The following is a 26,826-nucleotide window of genomic DNA, read 5'->3' on the forward strand; positions in this document are numbered from 1 at the left end:
AGTGTTTCTAACAGCAAACAATACTTACAATACCTGTCTCCTGCCTGTGCTCTTCTTCATGGCTCTTTTTCTCTTCGACAGCAGGGCACAGCCCCCTCATGTAATAAGTCAGCAACTGCCTTCTGGAGGTATGAGCATATCAGAGCATGGGGATTGGTCAAGGAGAGGCTTGGGCGGCATAGGCAAATGCTCCCTAGCCTACATCATGACCACAATAGAAATAGTAATATAGAATTTTACTAGTTCTTCTCAGAACCACAAATGAAATAATTAGCACCACCTGTGGATCTTTTGTGTCAGCCAGTAATAAATATTCATGTGCACCAACTAGGAGATCTGGAAAACATGCACTGTTAGGGGCGCACTGCTATAGACCATCAATAGGGTCATTTATTAATACCATATATGACGAGACCACTATGTACATATATGTCCAGGGCAGTGCTAGGTTCTTCTGCTGTTCCCCCAGACTCCTGGACTTGCTCCAATGCCTGGAATGGTGCCCACATGTGAAATAAAAGCAAACAGTCAGCTCAGACAGGATGGCCCTACTGCCGCATATAATGGCTTACTGTGATTGCTGGTCCTGTATATGTTGGAATTATGACACACAATACACTTTGTATGACGCATATTAAAGCTAGTTAAGTGATAATTATGACCTCCTCATGGACTGGCCACACTCACTCTAAAATCAAGCATTTGGAAACCCTCCTCAAGAAATCCTGCGTTTGCCACTGGGCGGGATCACAGATAGGAGTCAGTGAGCAGTGCTGCTGGGGCTGTGTGTGCCCGTGATTGATCCCTGGAATGTGAGACAGTGTGTAAATGGCCCCAGTTAGTATGAGGCCCGTGGTCAGTGTGACAGTGTGAGTGTGGCTCCTGATCAGTGTGAGTGGCCCCTGATCATTGTAAGTGTGTGAGTGGCCCCTGGTCAAGGTGACAGTGTGTGAGTGGAACCTGGTCAGTATTACAGCGTGTGAACGGCCTTAGGAGTGTTAGACAGTGTGCGAGTGTCCCTGTGCCGGTAGAGCTAGGATCACACTGTGAGCTCCGGAAAACATGACCCCCCCCCGTCCCGAGGCTGTGCACATCTCCCTGCCGGTGGACCTGGTGCTGGGGGCCACCACCTGCAGCCTGGTCTGTTTGCTGACGAACCCGCTGGAGGTGGTGAGGACGTGACTGCAACTGCAAGGGGAGCTCTGGATTCTGCTCCTTGTCTCTGGTAGCTGCAGGCTGTGCTGGCCATGGGGTAAGTGCGGGGGCTGCAGAAGGGTCTGGAGGCTGGGCTGATGTACCAGGAGGTTGGTGGTGAACAGTGTCCATACCTCCCAACATGACCCTCTCCAGGAGGGACACAATGCTCTGGTCCTGGACTTCCCTGGTAAGAGGTGGGGCTGCAGCGCAGTTCAAAAGTCAAATAGGGGAGCCACACCTACTGTCATTTCACAAACTGCCAAACAGCACTGGCTGGGACTCACTGGCAGTTGGTGTGACTCCCCTATTTGAATTTTGGACTGTGCTGCATCCCCACCTCTGGAGCCGCCACCAATCATAAATTACCAGGGAAGTCCAGGACCAGAGCATTGTGTCCCTCCTGGAGAAAGTCATGTTGGGAGGTATGAGTGTCTGCCAGGAGAGAGGGCAAGTAGGGGATAAGAAAGGAAGGGGTTCGCTAGGCTGAGCTGATCCATAAGTGACTGGCTGGTCCCGGCTCCGATCAGCGCTGACTGGGTCACGTACAGTATATAAAAAATGAAATAATAATTATTTCAGCGGCCCACAAATAGTCTGGTCACGATGAGGTCTGCGGTCAGTCCGCCTCTGTCCTGATCAGAGATGCAGCTAAATATATTGACATATTCATAAAATGTAATGATGTATTATTTTCATTGTGCAATTTAGAAAATTAGAGATAACATTTGATTTGTTTCCAAAGGTAACATCACTTGCTTGTACCATTTTTTTACTAATGTCACTTAGGGGTCTATTCAGTGGAGTAACTACCGTGGGTGCAGGGGGTGCGGCTGCTATGGGGCCCGGCCCAACCCGGGGCCCGGCCTTCCCCCTGCACCTACGGTGCCAGGCCGCTGTCCGCTGCCCTTCCCTCCGCACCCTCCTCACTCCCCTCTACTGCACTTACCTGCTCCGGGAGCTGCATGGAGGAGCACCGCTGATCGGCGCTCCACCTCCATTGGCGTAACTACGGAGGGTGCAAGGGGTGCGGTCGCACCCCTGCACCCTCCATTTGCCGGGCGCCCGCTGAGTGTGTTACCAGCGGGCGCCCGGCTCCTATCCTCCTGGCGGTAGCCGGAGGACGGAGCTCCCTCCGTCTTCCGGGTCCCGCAGTGCACTATGGGAGTGACGTAATGACGTCACTCCCATAGTGCCGAGGAGCGGACGCCGGGGATGGACGGCAGCAGCACTGGAGCGGGGATAAGGTAAGTGTTTGTTTTTTTTTTTTTTGTGTGTGTGCGCGCGCGGTGGGGGCCATCACTACTGGGGGCAACTACAGGGGCCTACTACCGGGGGCAACTACAGGGGCCTACTACTGGGGGCAACTACAGGGGCCTACTACTGGGGGCAACTACAGGGGCCTACTACTGGGGGCAACTACAAGGGCCTACTACTGGGGGTAACTACAGGGGCCTCACTACTGGGGGTAACTACAGGGGCCTACTAATGGGGGCAACTACAGGGGCTCACTACTGGGGGCAACTACAGGGGCTCACTACTGGGGGCAACTACAGTGTCCTCACTACTGGGGGCAACTACAGTGTCCTCACTACTGGGGGCAACTACAGTGTCCTCACTACTGGGGGCAGCTACAGTGTCCTCACTACTGGGGGTAACTACAGGGGCCTCACTACTGGGGGCAGCTACAGGGGCCTCACTACTGGGGGCAACTACAGGGGCCTCACTACTGGGGGCAACTACAGGGGCCTCACTACTGGGGGTAACTACAGGGGCCTCACTACTGGGGGCAACTACAAGGTTGCTCACTACTGGGGGCAACTACAAGGTTGCTCACTACTGGGGGCAACTACAGGGGCCTCACTACTGGGGGCAACTACAGGGGGCTCACTACTGGGGGCAACTACAAGGGGCCTCACTACTGGGGGAAACTACGGGGGGCTCACTACTGGATGTACTGCATAGGGGGACCATTACTGGGGAGCACTACATTAAATAAAAGGAATTGCATAAGGGGGCGGCGGCAGCTGGGGCTGGCATAGGTGCTGGGGGTGGTACATTTTAGTTTGGGGGGGCACCAACATTTATCTTGCCTCCGGGCACCTGGGATGAAGTTACGCCACTGGCGGGGGGGCCTCAGACCGGGGGGGGCAAGAGCGGGACGAGATTGGGGGCCGCGGGCTGAGAGGGGGGCCCATAAAATTTTTTGCTATGGGGCCCCTGTAGGTATAGTTACGCCCCTGGGTCTATTTATCAAGCATTGAAAAGTGTGGAGAAGGGGACCAGTGGAGAAGTTGCCCAAAGCAACCAATCAGCTTTCAAGTAGCATTTATCAAGTACAGTCTATAAAATAATAGGTAGGAGCTGATTGGTTGCTATGGGCAACTTAACCACTGGTCCAATTCTCCATGCTTTACTCTGCTTGATAAATAGACCCCTGAATGTCTACCAGGGGCGCCGAGAGGGGGGGCGAGCGGGTACAGATTACCGGGGCCCGGGCTTCCTGAGGGGCCCGGCGGGGGCCCGGGTCCGGCGCCGCTCCCCCTCCCTCACAGCTGCCCAGCACACAGCGTGTGCTGAGTTGCAGTGGAGACTGCTCGTGGCTGCTGAGCAGAAGCCACAGCAGTCTCCTATGCCTGTGGGGGGGAGCGATCACACTGATCGCGCCACCCCTGGCTTTAAGCAAGGCTGAGGGGGCCCAGAGCGCCACCCTCCCCAGCGCTGCAAATATATATTTTTGTTCACGAAGGGGGCATGGCCACGCCTCCCGCGATTAGGCCACGCCCCGTATTACCCGGGCCCGCCGCGGCTCTCAGCGGGCCTGATGTCTACCACTGAATTATTTGTCACCTATAGATATTGCTTATTTAACCAAATGAACTGTACAAGCTGAATACTATGGGATTCACAATGCAAAAATCAATTAAACTTCTTAAAGGGTTTGTATAAGTTAAGAATGTGAAAACTATTAAAAGTATATAACTTCATTCATAAAGCTATTTGTAGGGCATACATTTTTACCATGAATATCAAGTGTGTTTAAGCACGTTTCAGAACAGATTTAAAATGTGCATCACATGCTATTGAGCAATACTGCCATCTTCTGTATTACAGCCTTCATCACATGCAGTGTTAAAGTGACAGGTCAAGTCTTAATAAATGGATAAAGATTCTAACTTAACATTTGCTACACCAATACAGAATCTCAATAGATTAATTACTATATGTAGCCATATTAACGTATGGCTAGGTGATTGTTTAATGAATTAAAATACACACTCATTCATTAATAAGCAACTCCTGAAGTGTACAATTTGAAGCATTATATCTGGGGTTAATATATATGTAATACATGGTATGCTGAGGTAGTATTTGATGTGAAGGGTAAGATTAGCTGGATATATATAGGGGATAATAGGTATAGGGTTTAATGAGAAAGTATGTAATGTATGTGTTATACTGTATGCATTGTAAATAGGGGTGAGCGGGTTCGGATTTCTGAAATACGAACCCCCCCGAGCCCCCCCGATCCGAGGCCGATCCGAGTCAGGCTCGACTTTTCCCGCCTGAATCGTATCTGAAATCGAGGCAAAACGTCATCATCCCGCCTTCCGGGTCTCGCGGGTTTTGGATCCTTCATAAGGTACCCCCGTCGGCGCCATTTTCTCACTCGGCTGTGGACAGTGAAGAGGGAGGGTGGGAGTTAGGGCTGGCTGGGCTGTGTAGTGTAGTGCAGTGTAGTGTTGTGCTGTGCTGTGCTGTGCTGCGCTGTGCTGCTGTTGTCCATAGGGGCTGTGTCCACTCCACCAAAGTCCATAGGGGCTGGCTGGACTGTGTTGTGCAGTCAGTTGTCCATAGGGGCTGTGTCCACTCCAAAGTCCTGTGCAGTGTCCCAGTCCTAAAGGGGTGCTGTAGTGTTGTCCAGGGGGTGCTCTGTCCATTAGGGGTGCTCGCCCCAAGTGCAAAAAAAAAATATATTTTTTCTGTGTTTGTGAATTGTGTGCACAGTAGCCGCACGTGCATCAACAAAGTAGTGCCAAGCGTGCGCCTGTGTCATAAGTAAAGGGCCGGCTGGCTTGACCGTTAAAGGGTGCTGTAACCCCCAAAGTGCACTCCAAACAAAATAAAAAAATATTTTCTGTGTTTGTGAATTGTGTGCACTGTGGCTGCACGTGCATCAACAAAGGAGCAGCGCCAAGAGTGCGCCTGTGTCACATTAGTAAAGGGCTGGCTGGCTTGTCCGTTAAAGGGTGCTGTAACCCCCAAAGTACACTCCAAACAAAATAAAAAAATATTTTCTGTGTTTGAGAATTGTGTGCAATGTGGCTGCACGTGCATCAACAAAGGAGCAGCGCCAAGCGTGCGCCTGTGTCCCATTAGTAAAGGGCCAGCTGGCTTGTCCGTTAAAGGGTGCTGTAACCCCCAAAGTACACTCCAAACAAAATAAAAAAATATTTTCTGTGTTTGTGAATTGTGTGCACTGTGGCTGCACGTCCATCAACAATGGAGCAGCGCCAAGCGTGCGCCTGTGTCCCATTAGTAAAGGGCCAGCTGGCTTGTCCGTTAAAGGGTGCTGTAACCCCCAAAGTACACTCCAAACAAAATAAAAAAATATTTTCTGTGTTTGTGAATTGTGTGCACTGTGGCTGCACGTGCATCAACAAAGGAGCAGCGCCAAGAGTGCGCCTGTGTCCCATTAGTAAAGGGCCGGCTGGCTTGTCCGTTAAAGGGTGCTGTAACCCCCAAAGTACACTCCAAACAAAATAAAAAAATATTTTCTGTGTTTGTGAATTGTGTGCACTGTGGCTGCACGTGCATCAACAAAGGAGCAGCGCCAAGCGTGCGCCTGTGTCCCATAAGTAAAGGGCCGGCTGGCTTGTCCGTTAAAGGGTGCTGTAACCCCCAAAGTACACTCCAAACAAAATAAAAAAATATTTTCTGTGTTTGTGAATTGTGTGCACTGTGGCTGCACGTCCATCAACAATGGAGCAGCGCCAAGCGTGCGCCTGTGTCCCATTAGTAAAGGGCCGGCTGGCTTGTCCGTTAAAGGGTGCTGTAACCCCCAAAGTACACTCCAAACAAAATAAAAAAATATTTTCTGTGTTTGTGAATTGTGTGCACTGTGGCTGCACGTGCATCAACAAAGGAGCAGCGCCAAGCGTGCGCCTGTGTCCCATTAGTAAAGGGCCGGCTGGCTTGTCTGTTAAAGGGTGCTGTAACCCCCAAAGTACACTCCAAACAAAATAAAAAAATATTTTCTGTGTTTGTGAATTGTGTGCACTGTGGCTGCACGTGCATCAACAAAGGAGCAGCGCCAAGCGTGCGCCTGTGTCCCATAAGTAAAGAGCCGGCTGGCTCATTTCTTAAAGGGTGGTGTAACCCACAAAGTGCACTACTCTCCAGCAAAAATAAAAAAATATTTTCTGTGTTTGTGTACGCCTTAGCCGCGCGTATATATCAAATCAATATAACATAAATGGAGGACCAAACTTTCTCCGATAAAAATAAAATAGGGAAAGATCAAGAACCACTTCCTCCTAGTGTTGAAACTGCTGCCACTAGTCATGACATAGACGATAACATGCCGTCAACGTCGTCTGCCAAGGCCGATGCCCAATGTCATAGTAGAGGGCACATACAATCCCAAATGACAAAGTTCAGGAAAATGACCTTAAAAAAAAAACATTTAAATCATCTGAAGAGAAACGTAAACTTGCCAATATGCCATTTATGACACGGAGTGGCAAGGAACGGCTAAGGTCTTTCCCTATGTTCATGACTAGTGGTTCAGCTTCACATGACGATGGAAGCCCTCCTCCCGCTAAAAAAAATCAAACGAGTTAAGCTGGCAAAAGCACAGCGAAGAACTGTGCGTTCTAAGAAGATATCACAAATCCCCAAGGAGAGTCCAAGTGTGGTGGCGGTTGCGATGCCTGACCTTCCCAGCACTGGACAGGAAGAGGTGGCTCTTTCCACCATGTGCACGCCCACTGCAAGTGCTGAAAGGAGCAACCACAGTCCACTTGCTGACATGCAAATTGAAGATGTCACTGTTGAAGTACAACAGGATGAGGATACTGGTGTAGCTGGCGCTGAGGAGGAAGTTGGCGAGGAGGATTCTGATGGTGATGTGGTTTGTTTAAATCAGGCTCCGGGGGAGACAGTTGTTGTCCGTGGGATGAAAAAGCCCATCATGGTCATGCCTGGGCAGAAGACCAAACATTCCACCTCTTTGGTCTGGCAATATTTCTATCCAAATCCGGACAACAACTGTCTTGCCATATGTACCATATGTAAAGGTGAAATAAGTAGGGGTAGGGACGTTAACCACCTAGGAACATCCTCCCTTATACGGCACCTGCAGAGCGTTCATAAAAAGTTACTGTCAAGTTCAGAAACTTTGGCTAAGACAGTAAGCAGTCCAGGGACACCTAAATCCCGTTGTCCTGTTGTATCCAAGCGCCTGCAAACCACACCGTCAACTCCCTCCTCGTCAATTTCCTCCTTAGTCAGGAACGGAAGTAGTCCTGCAGGCCATGTCTCTGGCATGACTGACTCTCCTATCCGGGATTCCTCCATAGGATCCTGCATTGCTACGCCTACTGCTGCCGCTGCTGCTGTTGCTGCTGCTGGGAGTCGTTCATCATCCCAGAGAGGAAGTAGGAACACCCCTACTTTTACTAAACAATTGACCCTCCAACAGTCCTTAGCGAGGAGGATGACAGCAGTCATCCTGAGGCAATACGTATAACGGAGGCCTTGACTGCTATGTTGGTGTTAGACGTGCGTCCGGTATCCGCCATTAGTGCAGTGGGATTTAGACAATTGATGGAGGTAGTGTGTCCCCGGTTCCAAATCCCGTCTAGATTCCACTTCACTAGGCAGGCGATACCGAGACTGTACAGAAACATCAGAAAAAGTGTCCTCAGTGTCTTGAAAAATGCGGTTGTACCCAATGTCCACTTAACCACAGACATGTGGACAAGTGGAACAGGGCAGCGGTATCCCCTTATGCAGTGCCCTTTATATGGTGCCCCCAGTAGTAGTCCCCCCCTATGCAGTGCCCTTTTATATAGTGCCCCCAGCAGTAGTCCCCCCCATGCAGTTTTCCCAGTATTGGTCCCCTTATGCAGGCACCCTGTAGTGATCCCCCCTATCTAGTGCCCCCTGTAGTGGTCCCCGCAGTGCCCCTAGCAGTAAGCCCCTTATATAGTGCCCCCAGCAGTAGTCCCCCCACCTCCCATGCAGTGCCCCCAGTAGTGGTCCCCCTGATGCAGGCTCCCAGTAGTGACCCCCCTATCCAGTGGTCCCTGTAGTGGCCCTTCCTATTATTGCCCCCAGTAGTGGTCCCCCGAGTGCAGGGCCTCTAGTAATAGGCCCCTTTTAGAATGCCCCCAGTGGTAGTTCCCCCCCCCCAAGTAGTAGTCCCCAGTAGAGTAGCCCCCCCAGTATAGGTCCTCCCAATGGCGCCCCCAGTAGTAGCCACATCTCCCCCAGTAGAGGTCCCCCCAGTAGTAGCCACCCCCCTCCCCCGTTGTGCAGATAAGTTAAAAAAAATAATATATATATATAAAAATATACTTACCTGATTCCACGCTGCTCCTGCTCCTTTCCGCGATGCCGCTCCCGACCGCCAGTCCGCCCGGGCTGGCGCGCTCAGCATTATGGGACAGACGTCATGACGTCAGTCCCATTACCCACTGCAGGAGCCGGACGGAAGTCCGGCTCTTGCAGTGGGTGCTGCAGCAGTCAATGAGAGTCTATCTGACTCTCATTGGCTGCTGTTTAACACACGCATCGCCGCCAGCGCTGGCGGCGATGCGTGTGTTATGCACAGCCTGAGCCCGCCTCCTAGCGCTATTGGGCAAGCGCTCAGGGGGAGGGAATGGGCTCAGGCGTGCAGCACAGGACCGGCGCTGGAAGCCTAGCGCCGGTCCTGTGCAAATGTGTAGCGCTGATCGCACTCATTGCGGTTGGCGCTACACCGGCTAACTAGGGCGGGCGGCACGAAGGGCACGAACCCCGCTCGCCCTGCCCTAGTTACGCCACTGCGCAGGACTCACTGTGCTTCGGCGGGTTGCGGACAGCTTGACAGCGGAAGCGCATCAGTGGTGTGGGAGGTGCCCATTCTGGAAGATCCGGATCCTAGTCGTAGGCTGGCTGCCCTATGGGAAGGGAGAATAGGTGGAGATTTGCCTGACAGGCAGCTACAGAGGCAGGGGGCGTGGCCTTCATTTGGCTCCCCTGTGCACCGGCTAAACTGGTTAGCTGAGTCGCAGCTACAGGCAACTATAGCTCTAGCCCACCGATCTGCAGAGATGCAGCGCAGGATGATGTGAGTGAGTAGCTAAAGTAAAATACACTGCCCTGCAAGCAGCACTAATTAACAGCAGTACTCTACCAATTGCTCTGTAGTCAGAAATAAATATATATAGTATAGGAGCTGACAACCATACTGGGGACACTGGGCCTGATTCAGACCCGCTCGCGAGAGCTGAGCTAGGAGTTAGGTAAGTGTTTTTTTTTTCACTACTAGGGGCACTACAAGGGGGTGGCTACTACTGGGGGCACTGCATAGGGGGGAACCTCCGCTGGGGGCACAACAAGCGGGGGAACTACTACAAGGGGGGACTACTACCATGGCACTACAAGGTGGTGGCTACTACTGGGAGCACTGCATAGGGGGGGAACCTCCACTGGGGGCACAATGGGGGGACTACTACTAGGGGCACTACAAGGGGGGGATTACCACTGGGGGCACTACAAGGGGGAGGGCTACCACTGGGGGCACTGCATAGGGGGACCACTACTGGGGGCACTATATAAAGGGCAATACTGGGGGTACTGCATAGGGGGTAACTACAACTGGGGCCACTGTTTAAAGAGCACTGCATAAGGGGTACCACTATTGGGGGCACTGCATGGGGGGGACCACTACTGGGGGCACTATATAACGGGCACCACTACTGGGGGCACTGCATAGTGGGGAGTACTACTGGGGGCACTATATAAGGGGCTTACTACTGGGGGCACTGCACAGGGGGACCACTGCTGGTGGCACTGTAAAAGGGGCACTGCATAGGGGGGTGCCAAAAATATATACTCGCTTACCAAAAAATGTGGGCTAGGGCCGGCCCTGGCGCTGCCACCCGCCCACCCGCAAGTGTGTGCCAAGTGTGCTTCTGCGACCCAGTACAATTTTTAGCACTATGGGCAAACCCAACTTCATTCGCTGGAGCCGCGCACCGCGTTGCTGCCTGACAGCTGGGAGACTGGTAGAAGGAGCTGCCCAGCCACTGTCACTGTATTAGTCAGAGTATGCAGTCTGGGCAGAATCCTTATCTGCAGTGTCTTCCTGCAATTGGTCACAGTAGCGGATTTGGCAGGGGGAGGGGTGGGCACCACAGGACGGGGGAACATTGTTTTGGGACTTTTTGCAACTACTTGCAGCAGCGCTGCACACATTCTGCATGGATGTGCCTCCCATTGTGCTCTCCTCCAATCCTTTCCAAAGCATGTGGCTCCGCCTCCTCCACAAGCCTGTGATGTCCAAGCATTCTACTGCTCCTCCTTCCTCATGCAGGGATTGAAGGAAAAGGTGAGAATCTTCCTGTCCCTATTTTTATTCATTATTCTCCCCTTTCTGTTTCTGTCTGTCAGCCTCTCTGCCCTTTTCTCACCTATGCCAGTCTTCAGCCTCTCTTCCCTTCTTCTTTGTGCCAGTCCTTCTGCCTATCCTGTCAGCGCCAGCCTCTCTTCCCTTCCTCTGTGCCACCCTCTCTGTCCATATTCAGTCTACCTCCTTAGCTTCTTTTTGCGCCAACCTACCTGCCCATCCTCTGTGCCAGCAGTTCTGCCCATCCTCTGTCACACCAGCCTCTCTTCTCTTTCTCTGCACCACCTTCCTGCCCATCGTCTGTCTGTGCCACCTTCCTGCCCATCGTCTGTCGGTCAGCCTACCTTCCCATCCCCTGGCTGTGCCAGCCTCTCGCCCATCCTCTGCCTGTGCCAGCCTCTCTGCCCATCCTCTGCCTATGCCAACCTCTCTGCCCATCATCTGCCTGTCAGCCTCTCTGCCCATCCTCTACCTGTGTCAGCCTCTCTGCCCATCCTCTATCTGTGTCAGCCTCTCTGCCCATCATCTGCCTGCGCCAACCTCTCTGCCCATCATTTGCCTGTGTCAGCCTCTCTGTCCATCCTCTGCCTGCAACATCCCCTCTTCCCTTCTTCTTTGCTGGCCTTTATGCCCATCTGCTGTTTGTACCAGCCTCTTAACCTTTAATTTTTCCTCCCTGCTGTTGTGTGTTTGCCCCTTTTTTCTCCCCCTTTGTACATCTGTCATTCTGTCTCCATTTACTCATCTTATTATATTTGCCCTCCCCGCCAGCTTCTGCATTTGCACAATCACGTATTTTTACCCTTGTGCCCCTAACACTGTTCCTCTTACCCAACTCTTCTTTCACTTCTCCCCTCTTAAGTGTTGACACATCAGTCTGGAGACATCATGATGGCCAATCAGAAATGAAACGGATGGAGTGAGACACAACTGTGTGCAGGGCTGTAGCTAGGGTAGTGCGGCCGGTGCCATCGCACAGGGCACCACAGGGCAGGGGGCGCTGTTTGGGCCTGTCAAATTTCTGTTTATTTTCATTCTCACGTATAACTTCCTCTTATTTCATCCCCAGCATCTCCTGGACTCTCTTATCTCTTCCCTGGCTCTTCCCCATGATGTAATTCCCCTTTTTTGGGTGCATCATGTCCCTTTGAAAAATGAGGGGGGCGCCAATGCTCTTTTTGGCACAGGGCACCAAAAAGTCTAGTTACGGCTCTGACTGTGTGCCACACCATATAACTGAACATGAGGGTGGCAGGTAAGTACAAACCTGCCTTTAATATTTTTTTTTTCAAGCAACTGAATACTAAATTTTTTACACAAATGAGTCTGTTCATCAAACGTGAAACCTCATTTGCACAAACGTTAATGAGATTTTAGACACTGACTGTAAAATATAACATTTTTATTGCACACAGACATATGAGATTTGAACATTGGCTGACCTGATACCTAATTCAGCAATGTTTTCAGACCTGGGGGCATTATGTGCTATGAAGGAGGGAGAAAATACATATTTGGGATATTATTTTTAATTTGTCAAATTTGGAGTACGATTTTTAATGTAGAAGAGGAGACAGAATTTGGGTACATTTTATTTAATGGAAGTGATTTCGATCTGGGGTATTATTTTCAATGAGGTAGGTGTGTGTGTGTGTATATATATATAATATATATATATCTACATTGTGTCAGGCGGCACTCGGAGTCTTCAAAGTCAGTGAAAACAAATGTGCTTTATTTCAACGCTTCGAGGAGTGAATCCCCGTCCTCAGGATACACATGGGTGTAAGCAAACAAAGTGACATCTTAAATAGACTTACCTCCCTCAGTCCCCGCAATCGTCGCAGCCACCACCCCCAGGACTCCACATCCTCCACTTCCGGGAACGGCATCTCCGCAACCACCGGAAGTGATGTCACGGGGACCCAGCAGGGGTGAGCATGGGAACGCTATAAACAAATAAACAAGACAACGTGTTAAGGTGCATACACACTAGACGATATGCTCCCTGAGCGATATCGTCTAGTGTGTCCCCGGCAGGCTGTGCTCAATGTCGTTCATGACATTGAGCACAGCCGCTGAACGATATCATTAGCGATATCGTTCAGCACCGGGCTCTCTCACCCATTCCCTGACATGCAGCAACCTGACGAGGTCGTCAGGTTGGCCTGCATGTCAGCCCGATGAACGAGGATGACGAACGACCCGCGGGAACGCGCGTCGTCGTCATCGTTCATCTTTTTTGTGTTAAACATGGACGATAAAGTGGACGACTGAACGATAACGATATCGTTATCGTTCAGTCGTCCACTTTAATCGCCCAGTGTGTACGCACCATTACTCGATGTGTCACTCATCAAACGATCTCTGCCCAACAAATACAAATACAGGCAAATACACAAACCCACTGATATAACAATACATGAATAACACTATTCGTGCTCAAAATCCAGGGAATATGAACAAAGAATTATTCCACCAATACATTAATGACCTATGGGTTCCCCATCATAGCAAAGGTGACAGTGCCCTCTAGTGACCAATCTTTATAAAACATTTAAAAACATGAATATTTTAAGACACGCTGATAAAAATATCTGCATGAAAGTGAAAGAAATGTAAAAAAATTTAAAAAGTGTGGAGATTAACTCCACTCTAAAATCTCACCACTATAATAGACATACATAAGAGAAAACCTCTAGAAACAGCAAAATCCTGAACAGCTGTCAGTAAAAAGTAATAGACTTACTGATGCTCAATATTATCCGTATATGGGCCTGAACAAAGAGGTCTGAGCTGACCGACCTATTTTATCCTTTATAAAACCCCACCAATATGATGGGCTATACTTCTATACATGAATATAGAGCCTATGTTAGTCATACTATTTTAATAATTAATAGACTCCAAATCATAAAAGTGAGGCAATCAAGGATCTATGTTACAAAGATTTGATAATCCCAAACTGTCATTCAACTCTTTTAGGCACAGTGTATCCAGCCGGTGGATCCACCTCGATTCCAACTGTAATAATTTTTTGGACCTGTTACCTCCTCTCAATGACAGAGACACATGATCTACCATTATTTACCTTAAAGTGGCCATCCCATGATTAAGAAGGGCAAAATGTCTGGTCACCGATTGTTCACTATTCCCTGATACCAGTGCTGCCCGTATGGCACTATGTTAGGCCATCCGTTCCTTAAACTGACGCTCAGTTTTCCCAACATAGAAGAGACCACACGGGCACGTAAGCATATAGATAACAAACTTAGAAGTACATGTTAGGGGCAACCTAATGCTGATTTTTTTTACCAGAGTATGGATGTCTGATCTCTGCACCTTGAATAAGATAATTGCACGTCGTACAACCCAAACATCTGAAATTGCCATTTTTCCTAGTCAAAAAGTGTTATTGAATAGGGTTCTTAAAAGGCACTATATCGATCTTTACCGCCCTATCTCTGATACTCCTGCCTCTGGTGTAACTAGGCATAATTTTAGTATCCCGCAAAAGTGATAACTCTGCATCAGTCGATACTAGTGGCCACAGTTGTTTTGCCCTTTGATTGGTGAATTTACTCATAGTATTAAATTGATTAACCCATGGAATTCTTTTGTTCTTAACTTTTTGGGGAACCTTTTTCAGTAAATCTTCCCTATTTTGAGCAAGGGCTTTGTCTCTGGCTGACCTCAATTCTTTCAGAGGGTAATCTCTTACTAAAAAATTTTTAAGCATATCTTCCATCTGTTGTTCAGTTTCCTTGGGGTCGCTGGTGATCTGGCAAACCCTCAAGAATTGGGAATACGGGAGCCCTTTTCTCGTGGAGCAGGGATAGAAACTGTCATAGCGAAGCAAATTGTTTCTATCAGTGGGTTTGGAGAACAGGGAAGTTTTTACCTTGGAACCTTGAGTTTTAATACAAATGTCCAAAAAATGGATGCTGCTTTTATTTTATCCATCATAAGGGTGAGCTTAATGGGACTCAAAGATCTGTTTTGGTTTTCAACAATGCTCTCCAACTCTTGTTTAGTCCTACCCCAAAAAATTAACAAATCATCTATATATCTGTAGTATAGACTAATTTTACTGGATATTACTACTTTTTCAAAGAACACTGCCCTTTCAACATCCCACATAAAGGCATTCGCAAATGATGGAGCTACAGATGAGCCCATAGCGCAGCCCGTGACCTGGCAATTTTTTTTTCCATTGTACAGGAAAAAGTTGTGAGATAACGTAAACACCAATAGGGACATAAAAAAAATCTACATCTGGCACCTCATATACTGGGCTGCTTGAAATCAACTGTCTAACAGCCTGGAGTCCCGCCCCATGGGGTATATACGTGTACAGGCTGGTAACATCCAGGGTTGCCAACCATACTTCAGATTTACAGAAATCACTATCCAACAATTTCCTAATAGCATATTAGAATCCTTAAGGTGCGTAAACGTGTTCTGTATGCAAGGTTGCAACCATGTGTCAAAATATTGAGCTATAGGCTCACACAGAGACCTCCTGGCAGAGATGATGGGTCTCCCAGGGGGCCTCTGTGCATCCTTATGTATCTTTGGAATAACATAAACGATAGGAACCATTGGATGAGCAGTCACCAACCGGTTGTGCACTAATTCTGAAATAATACCATCAGATACCGCTTGCCGTAACAAAGAATCTAATTCAGATTTATAAACACCAGTAGGATCACTACCCAGAGGGCAATACATATCGGCATCACTTAATAATCGGTCACATTCATTCTGATAGTCAATCAAGTCCATGACCACTATCGCCCCGCCTTTAGCCGCGCAGCAGATAATAATGTCCTGCCTTTTAGAAAGAGATTGCAGGGCCGTCCTTTCCTCGTAACTTAAGTTGTTAACCATAGAAGGCTTCTGCTCATGTAAAGATGCTTCCAGCATCCGATGGAAAGTTTTATATATATGTGTGTGGAGATTGAGTACGATTTTTAATAAAGTAGGTTGGAGTCAGCAAAATCTGGGGTCTAATTTAAAAAAGGGGGGGCAGATGTGGCATCTGATTTTTAATTAGCAAGAAGAGATAGGGCTTTGCTTTGTCAGATAGGACTGGTAGGTTATGTATTTGTTTAACATTGACATAAGACATGTCAATGTTATTTAAACCACACCCACATTAGATACACCACTCCTCCGAGAAATGTATTATGCCCATTAGCGTATGTAGAGACGCCCACTAGCGCACGTCATCTCCAGGAAGTGTATTAAAACATTGGTGCATCGAGGACCATCGGAAGAGCTTTCAGCGCTTGTGGTTGCCTTACCTTACCGCAAGCACTGCAAGAATTTCAGTGTAAAAAAAAGGCTGGTGACATGTACTATGACGCTGTCTGTTAATTATGCACGCCTTAGAAACGGCGTTGCAACACACAGGCACGTCTGCATTCGCACCTCCACTCCCCCGTTATTAGTGTCCTGCCCCTGTTACCACCCACAAACGGCCTCTCCTGTCACTCATTACACTGGGCTGTCTTTGCTTGGCGAGTGAGCGGATTCCAATCGCACTGAGTAGTTCACGCACGTGCAGAACAAAGTGTGCATATGCGCGGTCACTAAACATCGGCCACATACGAGTGAGCGGCCGCTTGCAAACGGCTCTGAATGAGCTCCTGAGACTAGTAAAGGAAAGCAGCATCTAGTAACAGAAAACACATACACTTTTACAGTATTATCACTCACAACATCTCAGTCAGGGATTCTGTCGAAGAGATAAAGGGATGCTTTTTCCCACTGAATCATATTAATAAAACAGGGAAATGTAAAAATTATTACATGTTGGTGCCCTGTCTGTCAGCATATATCTCTACTCATTAACTATCCTCGTTATTTAAGAGTTGAAAATTAAGCTGGGTACACACTGGCCGATATATATCGGCCATTCAATTGATCAGCCAATATATTTTGTGTGCATCGGGCATTGTGTACAGACGATATGCCTGTGAACAATGGGGGTCATTCAGACTAGGGGTGAGCGGGTTCGGATTTCTGAAATCCGAACCCCCCCGAGCCCCCCCGATCCGAGGCAGATCCGAGTCAGGCTCGACTTTTTCCCGCCTGACTCGGATCAGAAATCAAGGCAAAACGTCATCATCCCGCCTTCCGAGTCTCGCGGGTTTTGGATCCTATATAAGGTACCTGCGTCGGCGCCATTTTCTCACTCGGCTGTGGACAGTGAAGAGGGAGGGTGGGAGTTAGGGCTGGCTGGGCTGTGTAGTGTAGTGTAGTGCAGAGTAGTGTTGTGCTGTGCTGCGCTGTGCTGCTGTTGTCCACTACTTCAAAGTCCATAGGGGCTGGCTGTGTTGTGCTGCTGTTGTTAATAGGGGCTGTGTCCACTACTTCAAAGTCCATAGGGGCTGGCTGGACTGTGTTGTGCAGTCAGTTCTCCATAGGGGCTGTGTCCACTCCAAAGTCCTGTGCAGTGTCCCAGTCCTAAAGGGGTGCTGTAGTGTTGTCCAGGGGGTGCTCTGTCCATCAGGGGTGCTCCCCCCAAGTGCTAAAAAAATAATATTTTTTGTGTGTTTGTGAATTGTGTGCACAGTAGCCGCACGTGCATCAACAAAGTAGTGCCAAGCGTGCGCCTGTGTCATAAGTAAAGGGCCGGCTGGCTTGACCGTTAAAGGGTGCTGTAACCCCCAAAGTACACTCCAGTCCAAACCAAAAAAAAAATTATTTTCTGTGTTTGTGAATTGTGTGCGCAGTAGCCGCACGTGCATCAACAAAGTAGTGCCAAGCGTGCGCCTGTGTCATAAGTAAAGGGCCGGCTGGCTTGACCATTAAAGGGTGCTGTAACCCCCAAAGTACACTCCAGTCCAAACAAAAAAAAAAATTATTTTCTGTGTTTGTGAATTGTGTGCGCAGTAGCCGCACGTGCATCAACAAAGTAGTGCCAAGCGTGCGCCTGTGTCATAAGTAAAGGGCCGGCTGGCTTGACCGTTAAAGGGTGCTGTAACCCCCAAAGTACACTCCAGTCCAAACCAAAAAAAAAATTATTTTCTGTGTTTGTGAATTGTGTGCGCAGTAGCCGCACATGCATCAACAAAGTAGTGCCAAGCGTGCGCCTGTGTCATAAGTAAAGGGACGGCTGGCTTGACCATTAAAGGGTGCTGTAACCCCCAAAGTACACTCCAGTCCAAACCAAAAAAAAAATTATTTTCTGTGTTTGTGAATTGTGTGCGCAGTAGCCGCACGTGCATCAACAAAGTAGTGCCAAGCGTGCGCCTGTGTCATAAGTAAAGGGCCGGCTGGCTTGACCGTTAAAGGGTGCTGTAACCCCCAAAATACACTCCAGTCCAAACCAAAAAAAAAATGATTTTCTGTGTTTGTGAACTGTGTGCGCAGTAGCCGCACGTGCATCAACAAAGTAGTGCCAAGCGTGCGCCTGTGTCATAAGTAAAGGGCCGGCTGGCTTGACCGTTAAAGGGTGCTGTAACCCCCAAAGTACACTCCAGTCCAAACCAAAAAAAAAATTATTTTCTGTGTTTGTGAATTGTGTGCGCAGTAGCCGCACATGCATCAACAAAGTAGTGCCAAGCGTGCGCCTGTGTCATAAGTAAAGGGACGGCTGGCTTGACCATTAAAGGGTGCTGTAACCCCCAAAGTACACTCCAGTCCAAACCAAAAAAAAAATTATTTTCTGTGTTTGTGAATTGTGTGCGCAGTAGCCGCACGTGCATCAACAAAGTAGTGCCAAGCGTGCGCCTGTGTCATAAGTAAAGGGCCGGCTGGCTTGACCGTTAAAGGGTGCTGTAACCCCCAAAATACACTCCAGTCCAAACCAAAAAAAAAATGATTTTCTGTGTTTGTGAACTGTGTGCGCAGTAGCCGCACGTGCATCAACAAAGTAGTGCCAAGCGTGCGCCTGTGTCATAAGTAAAGGGCCGGCTGGCTTGACCGTTAAAGGGTGCTGTAACCCCCAATGTACACTCCAGTCCAAACCAAAAAAAAAAAGTATTTTCTGTGTTTGTGACTTGTGTGCACTGTGGCTGCACGTGCATCAACAAAGGAGCAGCGCCAAGCGTGCGCCTGTGTCCCATAAGTAAAGAGCCGGCTGGCTCATTTCTTAAAGGGTGGTGTAACCCACAAAGAGCACTACTCTCCAGCAAAAATAAAAAAATATTTTCTGTGTTTGTGTGCGCTTTAGCCGCACGTATATATCAATATAACATACATGGAGGACCAAACTTTCTCCAATAACAATAAAATAGGGAAAGATCAAGAACCACTTCCTCCTAGTGCTGATGCTGCTGCTGGGAGTTGTTCATCATCCCAGAGAGGAAGTAGGAACATCACTACTTTTACTAAACAATTGACCCTCCAACAGTCCCTAGCGATGAGGATGAAGTACGACAGCAGTCATCCTGAAGCAAAACGTATAACTGAGGCCTTGACTGCTATGTTGGTGTTAGACGTGCGTCCGGTATCCGCCATTAGTGCAGTGGGATTTAGACAATTGATGGAGGTAGTGTGTCCCCGGTTCCAAATCCCGTCTAGATTCCACCTGCATCCTCAAAGCAGCAGCGACAAGCGTGCGTCTGTCTGTTAAAGGATGGTGTAACCCTCAAAGTGCGCTCCACAAACAATAAAAATATTCTTCTTCTTTATTCTGTCTTTGTGAAATGTGTGGGCTGTAGCTGCACCTGCATCCTTAAAGCAGCAGCGACAAGCGTGCGTCTGTCTGTTAAAGGGTGGTGACACCCTCAAAGTGTGCTACACAAACAATAAAAATATTGTTCTTTTTTTTTCTGTCTTTGTGAAATGTGTGGGCTGTAGCCGCACCTGCATCCTTAAAGCAGCAGCGACAAGCGTGCGTCTGTCTGTTAAAGGGTGGTGTAACTCTCAAAGTGCTCCAAAAAATAAAAAACAATTTTTTTAATGTGTTTGTGACTTGTGTGCGATGTAGCCGCACTTGCATCCTCAAAGCAGCAGCGACAAGCGTGCGTCTGTCTGTTAAAGGGTGGTGACACCCTCAAAGTGTGCTACACAAACAATAAAAATATTCTTCTTTTTTTTTCTGTCTTTGTGAATTGTGTGGGCTGTAGCTGCACTTGCATCCTTAAAGCAGCAGCGACAAGCGTGCGTCTGTCTGTTAAAGGGTGGTGACACCCTCAAAGTGTGCTACACAAACAATAAAAATATTCTTCTTTTTTCTGTCTTTGTGAATTGTGTGGGCTGTAGCCGCACTTGCATCCTCAAAGCAGCAGCGACAAGCGTGCGTCTGTCTGTTAAAGGATTACATCGGTGACAGCATCCAAGTAGGCATGTCAGACAGTCCGTACCTGTACTGGCAGGAAAAAGAAGCAATTTGGAGGTCCCTGTACAAACTGGCTCTATTTTACCTGAGTTGCCCCCCCTCCAGTGTGTACTCCGAAAGAGTGTTTAGTGCAGCCGGGGACCTTGTCAGCGAAAGGCGTAGGAGGTTGCTTCCACAAAATGTGGAGAAGATGATGTTCATAAAATGAATTATCAACTCTTCCAAGGAGACCAGCCTCCAGAAAGTACAGAGGGACCTGTGGTTGGGGATTCCAGCGGGGACGAATTAATACTCTGTGAGGATGAGGATGTACACAACACTGAAGAGGGTGAGGAATCGGTGGATGAGGAGGATGAGGACGACATCTTGCCTCCGTAGAGCCAGTTTGTGCAGGGACAGATTAATTGCCAGCTTGTTTTGTGGGGGCCCAAACGAACCAATCATTTCAGCCACAGTCGTGTGGCAGACCCTGGCACTGAAATGTTTGGTTTGTTAAAGTGTGCATGTCCTTGTTATACAACATAAGGGTGGGTGGGAGGGCCCAAGGACAATTCCATCTTGCACCTCTTTTTTTTCTTTGCATTATGTATAGTTTGGGGCCTAGTTTTTCAAACTGCCATCCTGTCTGCCACTGCAGTGTCACTCCTAGATGGACCACGTGTTTGTGCCGCCCACTCGTGTCGCTTAGCATAGTCATCCAGCTACCTCGGTGCAACCTTTTGGACATAAAAACACTATTGTGAGGTGTGAGGTGTTCAGAATAGACTGGAAATGAGTGGAAATTAAGGTTATTGAGGTTAATAATAGCATAGGAGCAGAAAAACCCACAAATTCAGTGATTTTAGCTGTTTTTATGCTTTTTTTCAAAAAAATACAGATCCAAAACACAAAACCCAGAACCCAAAACACGGAAGGGTGGTTTTGGCAAAACCAATCCAGATCCAAAACACGAAGAAAGATCCAGATTGGGGGCGTGCCTGCCAGACGGAGGCGTTCCCATGGGAATGCCTACCGTCTGAAGCCGGCCCCACTGACATCACTAGTGATGTCAGTGGGAGTGATTTTGGCTCTGATAGAGCCAAAATCACTCCTGGCCTTGCGGCTGGGAAACCCGACCGCAGGGTTTCCCTCGCAAGTCCGATGGTCGCGATGGTCAAGACCATTGCGACCATCTTTTTGCACGCTCGTATATGCTGTGGGTGGTGACCCACAGCTATACGAGCGTCCAGGAGGACGCTCCATATTAATGGAGGAGGGCCCTGATTCAGAGCGAGCGCTCTTGTCAGAGCCTCCGGCTCTGAATCAGGGCCAATGTCATTCACAAACATATTGCGTCGGCTGTGCAGCACAGCCGATGGCAGATACACAGCACAATCTATAAATTGTGCTGTGTGTACGAGTGGTCAGCCGACCACCTATACACTCTCTGCAGAGGCGTCCAGTGACTGACAGCTCAACTGGCCAGGCACAATGAAATACCTTCCCAGTTGTGATGTCAGTCACTACACATTGTGCCGATGATAGGTAAGTGTGTATGCACTTACCAATCGTCAGATAGGGTGGCTGATTGGCCGGAGGGCCATTCCGTCGTCTTATGGTGCAAACACACTGGGCAATCAGGAAAGACTGTATGATTACGACATCCCTGATCACCTGTAGTGTCTGCACTGAACAAACAGTCGTTCAGTGCAGGCACAGTCCATCATTCCTGAACATGTCAATCTGTCGTTATCGGCAGATTGGCCTGCATGTTCAGGCGATGGACAATGTCAAAAACGACCAGCGGGAGCGCGCATCGCTGGTCGTTCCAACATAAAAGTGCACGATTTGTGCACGATTACTGAGCGATTGCACGATTACGATGTCGTAATCGTGCAATTGCTCAGTCATATCGCCCAGTGTGTATGCACCATTATACTCGCTATCACTGAGTGCACGGATTTCATCTTGAATCGGTAAAATGCTATGTGAAAATTCAACGACTTCAGATTCCGACTTGGGCGGACAGAGCTGTCCGGCTTCGGAACCACAAAAAGATTTGAATAGAATCCCTCCTTGCAGTGGTGATGTGGAACCGGCACCAGAACTTCTGAATCCAGGAGCTTGGCGATAACCTGCTGAAAATATTAAATGGATGAAACGCAAATCTATCTGGTAACCCTGGGAGACCAGGTTTTGAACCCAGGCATCGGAGCAGGTCTGAAACCATACATCCTTGAAAAGAGAAAGACGAGCCCTAACCGTGGGGGCCCGCAGGTGGGCAGGCAGTGTCGAAGCCGGATAGTTAGTTGAGACCTAAATTGTAAAATTAATATCTGAAGACGCCATGTTTGCGTTGCGTTGCCATCTGGCGTAGTCGGTATAATATCATTATGCACGGTGCTATTTTAGCGTTGTGTACATCTGCCGTGTTACTGCACACTGTTAAAAATATATATAATAAATGCGCACGGATACAAATATATAAATATATTTTTAAAGACTTCATATATTCAGTGATGACAGATGAGTCTTGTGGACATGTTTGTTTCAAATAATTAAGAATACACAAAGATACTGTGAGTGTTTGCTCCGCATACAGATACAGTGTGACTGTGACAATTGAAGTATAACACAAACACTTATATGCTCAGGAGTGTTCTGAATGTGGATTTGGAAACAATGGCCCTCATTCAGAGCCGTACGCTCTGAGCAGAGCGCACGCTCTGCATGAGGGCCGGGCTCCATTTTCATGGAGCGTCCTCCTGGACGCTCGTATAGCTGTGGGTCACCACCCACAGGCTATACGAGCGTGCATTTTGATGGCCGCGATGGTCGTGACCATCGCGACCATCGAAATTGCGAGCCGGAGCCTGCGGTTGAGGTTTTCAACCGCAAGCTCCGGAGTGATTTTGGCTCTATCAGAGCCAAAATCACTCCCACTGACATCACTAGTGATGTCAGTGGGCCGGCTTCTGACGGGAGGCGTTCCCGTGGGAACGCCCCCGTCAGGGAGGCACGCCCCCGGCACGCCCACCAAAGGGGGCGTGCTGTCAATCAACATTGACAGCACGCCCCCTTTGATCGGACACAACGAGCGAAGGAAAGTCCTTCGCTCGTCGTGTCTGGCGCATGCGCACAACGGAGCTCCCTCCGTCGTGCGCATGCTCAGTGCAGACCATCGACCCACTTGCGAGCGGACAGCCGCTCGCGAGTGGGTCTGAATCAGGCCCAATGGTCAGACGTTTAGCTATCGTTAACATTTGTAGACCTTGTGTCCAATGCTGATGTGGTTAAGTAGAATTAGCAGTTGTATTCTGTATAAACATAGGAAAGCCATTTGTTAAAATTATCAGACTGTTTGCTAAAGCTTGCTCCATCTATGAACAGGACAAACTCCATTGTCTGTCATTTTTTAGCTCAGACAGAAGTAATATTGATAGTAGCCAGTGACTGTTTGAAGCTGTATATATATATATATATATATATATATATATATATATATATAATATATATATGTATATATACACTTAAACAATCGCATGTGTGTCCACAATGCGTGCACACATATGTACAGTTGCTATTGTAAATAGAAACACATACAGCGCACCTTTTTACACTGCATGTAGACACACAACGCATACTTACATAGAACCATAAATATACACGCACTCATATGGTTTATATTTAAGTTATTAATTATGATGTAAAATGTATGTATTTGATATTAATGGTATACAACATGATAGACATGGCATGTTTGGTACTAAACTGACACACTGTTTATTTCCAGATATCTGAATCTATCAGCAAGGGAGTCGCATCTTGCGTTCGATGGTTATGGAATATAGGAAATTATTGGTTAGAATGTATACACTGTAATGTAGTGTCTCGATCTAGTTTAAATCAATTAAAGAAAGACAATGTAATCTGGAGAATTGGGACATACCCCTAGTGAACTGTCCTATGAACTACAGCATACTACAAAGACCAAGAACAAGAACCAATGGAATTATGTTTGTCTGTCTACAATGTTGTTATCATGATCTGTTAGGGTATATAGCCTGTGTCCCAGTCCCAGTTAGTAGCCATTTTCATGGATGACCACAGACCTCAGAATTGATAACTGTAACTGGGACCGGTGCGCTTGCGTATGAATCGACTGTACCTTATGTAATCCTTTGCGCTCATTGTTTAGATCAAAGCGCGTAATACTCTTTTATTGTAATAATAACTTTTTGTGCTTTGGAACCACACTCAAAGTCTGGAAAGCAATTATTTCTTGTGATGCAATGCTAATTAGTGATATTTGGGTATAAAGGTTATTAGGTATTCATAGTTGGGGGCTCATAGAGTGAGGTCACGCTACCACAATTCACACGGTAATACACATTTATCGGTCTCTCACCAAAGGGTGGAAACGCCATACGCAGGAAAGAACGCACTGCCTTCGAAAACCTGCTACCACTTGATTCTGAGAGACCGCTATCCGTTATTGTGTGAGTTAAAGGAGCACTGACTAGGACCTAGGGACAAGGAAGGAAGAGTTGTTTTCTTTCATTGTTAAAATTTTGTGTTAGATGGTAATTCGCACAATAGCATACGCATATTTCCTGTATTGCTGCCACATGTTCAAACGGTCATTGTATGCATAGCGTGATTGCTTGTTAAAACCTCTGAATTATACTGCTATATTAAGGGAAAAGGTTTTATTTGTTTTCTGCGCAGAAAAGGTGTATGTAATTGAAACGTGTGATTGTAAAGCGGATGCTACTGTCTGGTTAAGCCTAAGTGTAAAGTGGAGGCTACTGTCTGTTAAGCCTAATTGAAACTCGGTAGGTGCCTGACAGGGCCGTACAAACTACTGGACCAGTGTACAAAGCAGGTACATTGTGGTTATCGAGAAACTAAGGGGTTTCTTGGTCCGGCACCCATTAATCGCAAAGTCCATTGATCAGTTAGGTTCTTTGGGCAATGCGATCGAACCACATAGTTATATAAACTGTGATTGTGAAGTGGGTTGTTATGGAAGTGAAACTGCTGGCAAGGTTAGGAGTTATTGGTACTCCTAGATGCTACCAGCTGGGAGTAAACTCAAAGTAGGAAGTGAGTGGTGAAGCTTGGAGTTAAATTCATCACAAGTAAAATAATTCACTAGGCGGTTATTTAACTCCTCGTTTATGCACACGGACCATATTGCCTAGCGGGAAAGTGGTGCACAGCGGGAAGAAGCAAGCAGCTGAAGCTTGGTTTGAATTTGCCACAGGTAGAATAATTTACAATAGGTGGTTATTCTGCTCCTCGTTGTGCAAGCCGACTGTAACGCCCGGCGGGCCGACTGTGCATAACGGGAATGTAGCTCTCTGAAAATCATTCTCCAATCAAAACTCTCTAGAAATTGCTGAGCGTTTTCTCAGATGGGTGCGAGGCAATCTCTAGTAATGGTTGATGATGTGCTGCTGATAGAAGGGCCACTTGGGTCGGCCAGGTATGTTATGTTTAAAAAGTATGGTACGTACGCTACAGCGTACTGTGACATATAGGTCAAGATGACCAAGAAATGTAGAACACCATTTCCTAAGATTGGTAGCTTTGATTTGGAGGTTCTGAATAATGTTAGAGAGAGTATATGTTTAGTGAAATCTCTTAAGAAAAGGATAAAGTTTAATGATTGCTTGAAGTTGTGGCAGCATGAGGGGAACATGTGGCTTAGCGGTGTGCACGTGGCACAAACTAGCATGACGCAAGGGAGCACACACACAACACTAAACAGCATTGTGTGTATGCCGCAAAGTAGCGCGCATGCACAGCAAAGTAGCATTGCGGAAGGTATTGTTAGTAGCGCACGCGCACCACCACCGCCCTGTGCGGATGGTGGTGAAGGTACAGTCGATCTCAAAAATCATAAAAATTTAACAAGTAACTTGTACCCTCTACTAAGCAACTATAAAGAACATGTTTTTGATGCAGATGATGAACCTGTTGTAATGTCAGCTCTTTCCCATGTTGCCCAAATGTTAAATGCACGATCACAACAAGCACAGGTAGCTGCCTTGCTAGTAGCAGAAATGGAGGTAGACCCACCAGTGCAGGAAGTATTAACACCCGCTGTAACAGTAGCGGAGGTTGTTAATACCATACGTAGTAGTAGGCTGAACCCTCAACCAGGTAATCAGGCCAAAGGTAGCAGTGTGACAGGCATCCATCCCGTCCGGACAATAACTGTTCCCAATGGGAATCCGGATGCACATGGTGTAGTGGTCACAAGGAATGTAGCGATGCATTGTCCATGGACAAGAGTAGAACTACATTCCATAATGACAGATTTCCCTGACCCTAGGAAAAAAAACTAGCAAAGTGCCAGAGATTTGTAAAAGATTTAGGTAATGCTCATGAGCCAACCAACAAAGATTGGTGAGTGGTATTACGGGCCTGTCTTCCACACAATACCAACGTGAAAAAGTTTATCACGCGCTGTGTATTGGATGGAGATAGTCCCATAACTGATGAAGGTAATCAGGACAACATAGCCTGCATTGTCACCCAGTTGGCCGCATATTTCCCAGTAGTAGTTAACTGGAGTAAGATTTTTACAATTAAGCAGAAAGAGAGTGAGTCTGCAGCAGATTATTTCACCAGAGCGCTGCAGACTATTACACAATACACAGGTATAGAGGATATAAAAGACAACACACACCACAGGGAAATGACAATCATGGTGCTTATGGATGGTCTTAAAGACACT

General features: G+C 47.8%; 1 long non-coding RNA gene across 1 annotated transcript in view; it reads right to left on the reverse strand.

The window, feature by feature from the left end:
- Nucleotides 1-26,826, reverse strand: part of LOC148540426 (uncharacterized) — a 174,679-nt gene that overhangs the window by 111,796 nt on the left and 36,057 nt on the right. The window contains exon 2 of the long non-coding RNA XR_015869730.1: nt 12,631-12,759. This is a non-coding gene — a long non-coding RNA (uncharacterized LOC148540426). The remainder of the gene's footprint in view (nt 1-12,630; nt 12,760-26,826) is intronic.

Source organism: Taudactylus pleione, unplaced genomic scaffold (genome assembly GCF_031769625.1).
Source record: "Taudactylus pleione unplaced genomic scaffold, aTauple2 ptg000019l, whole genome shotgun sequence".
Taxonomy (NCBI): Eukaryota; Metazoa; Chordata; class Amphibia; order Anura; family Myobatrachidae; genus Taudactylus; species Taudactylus pleione.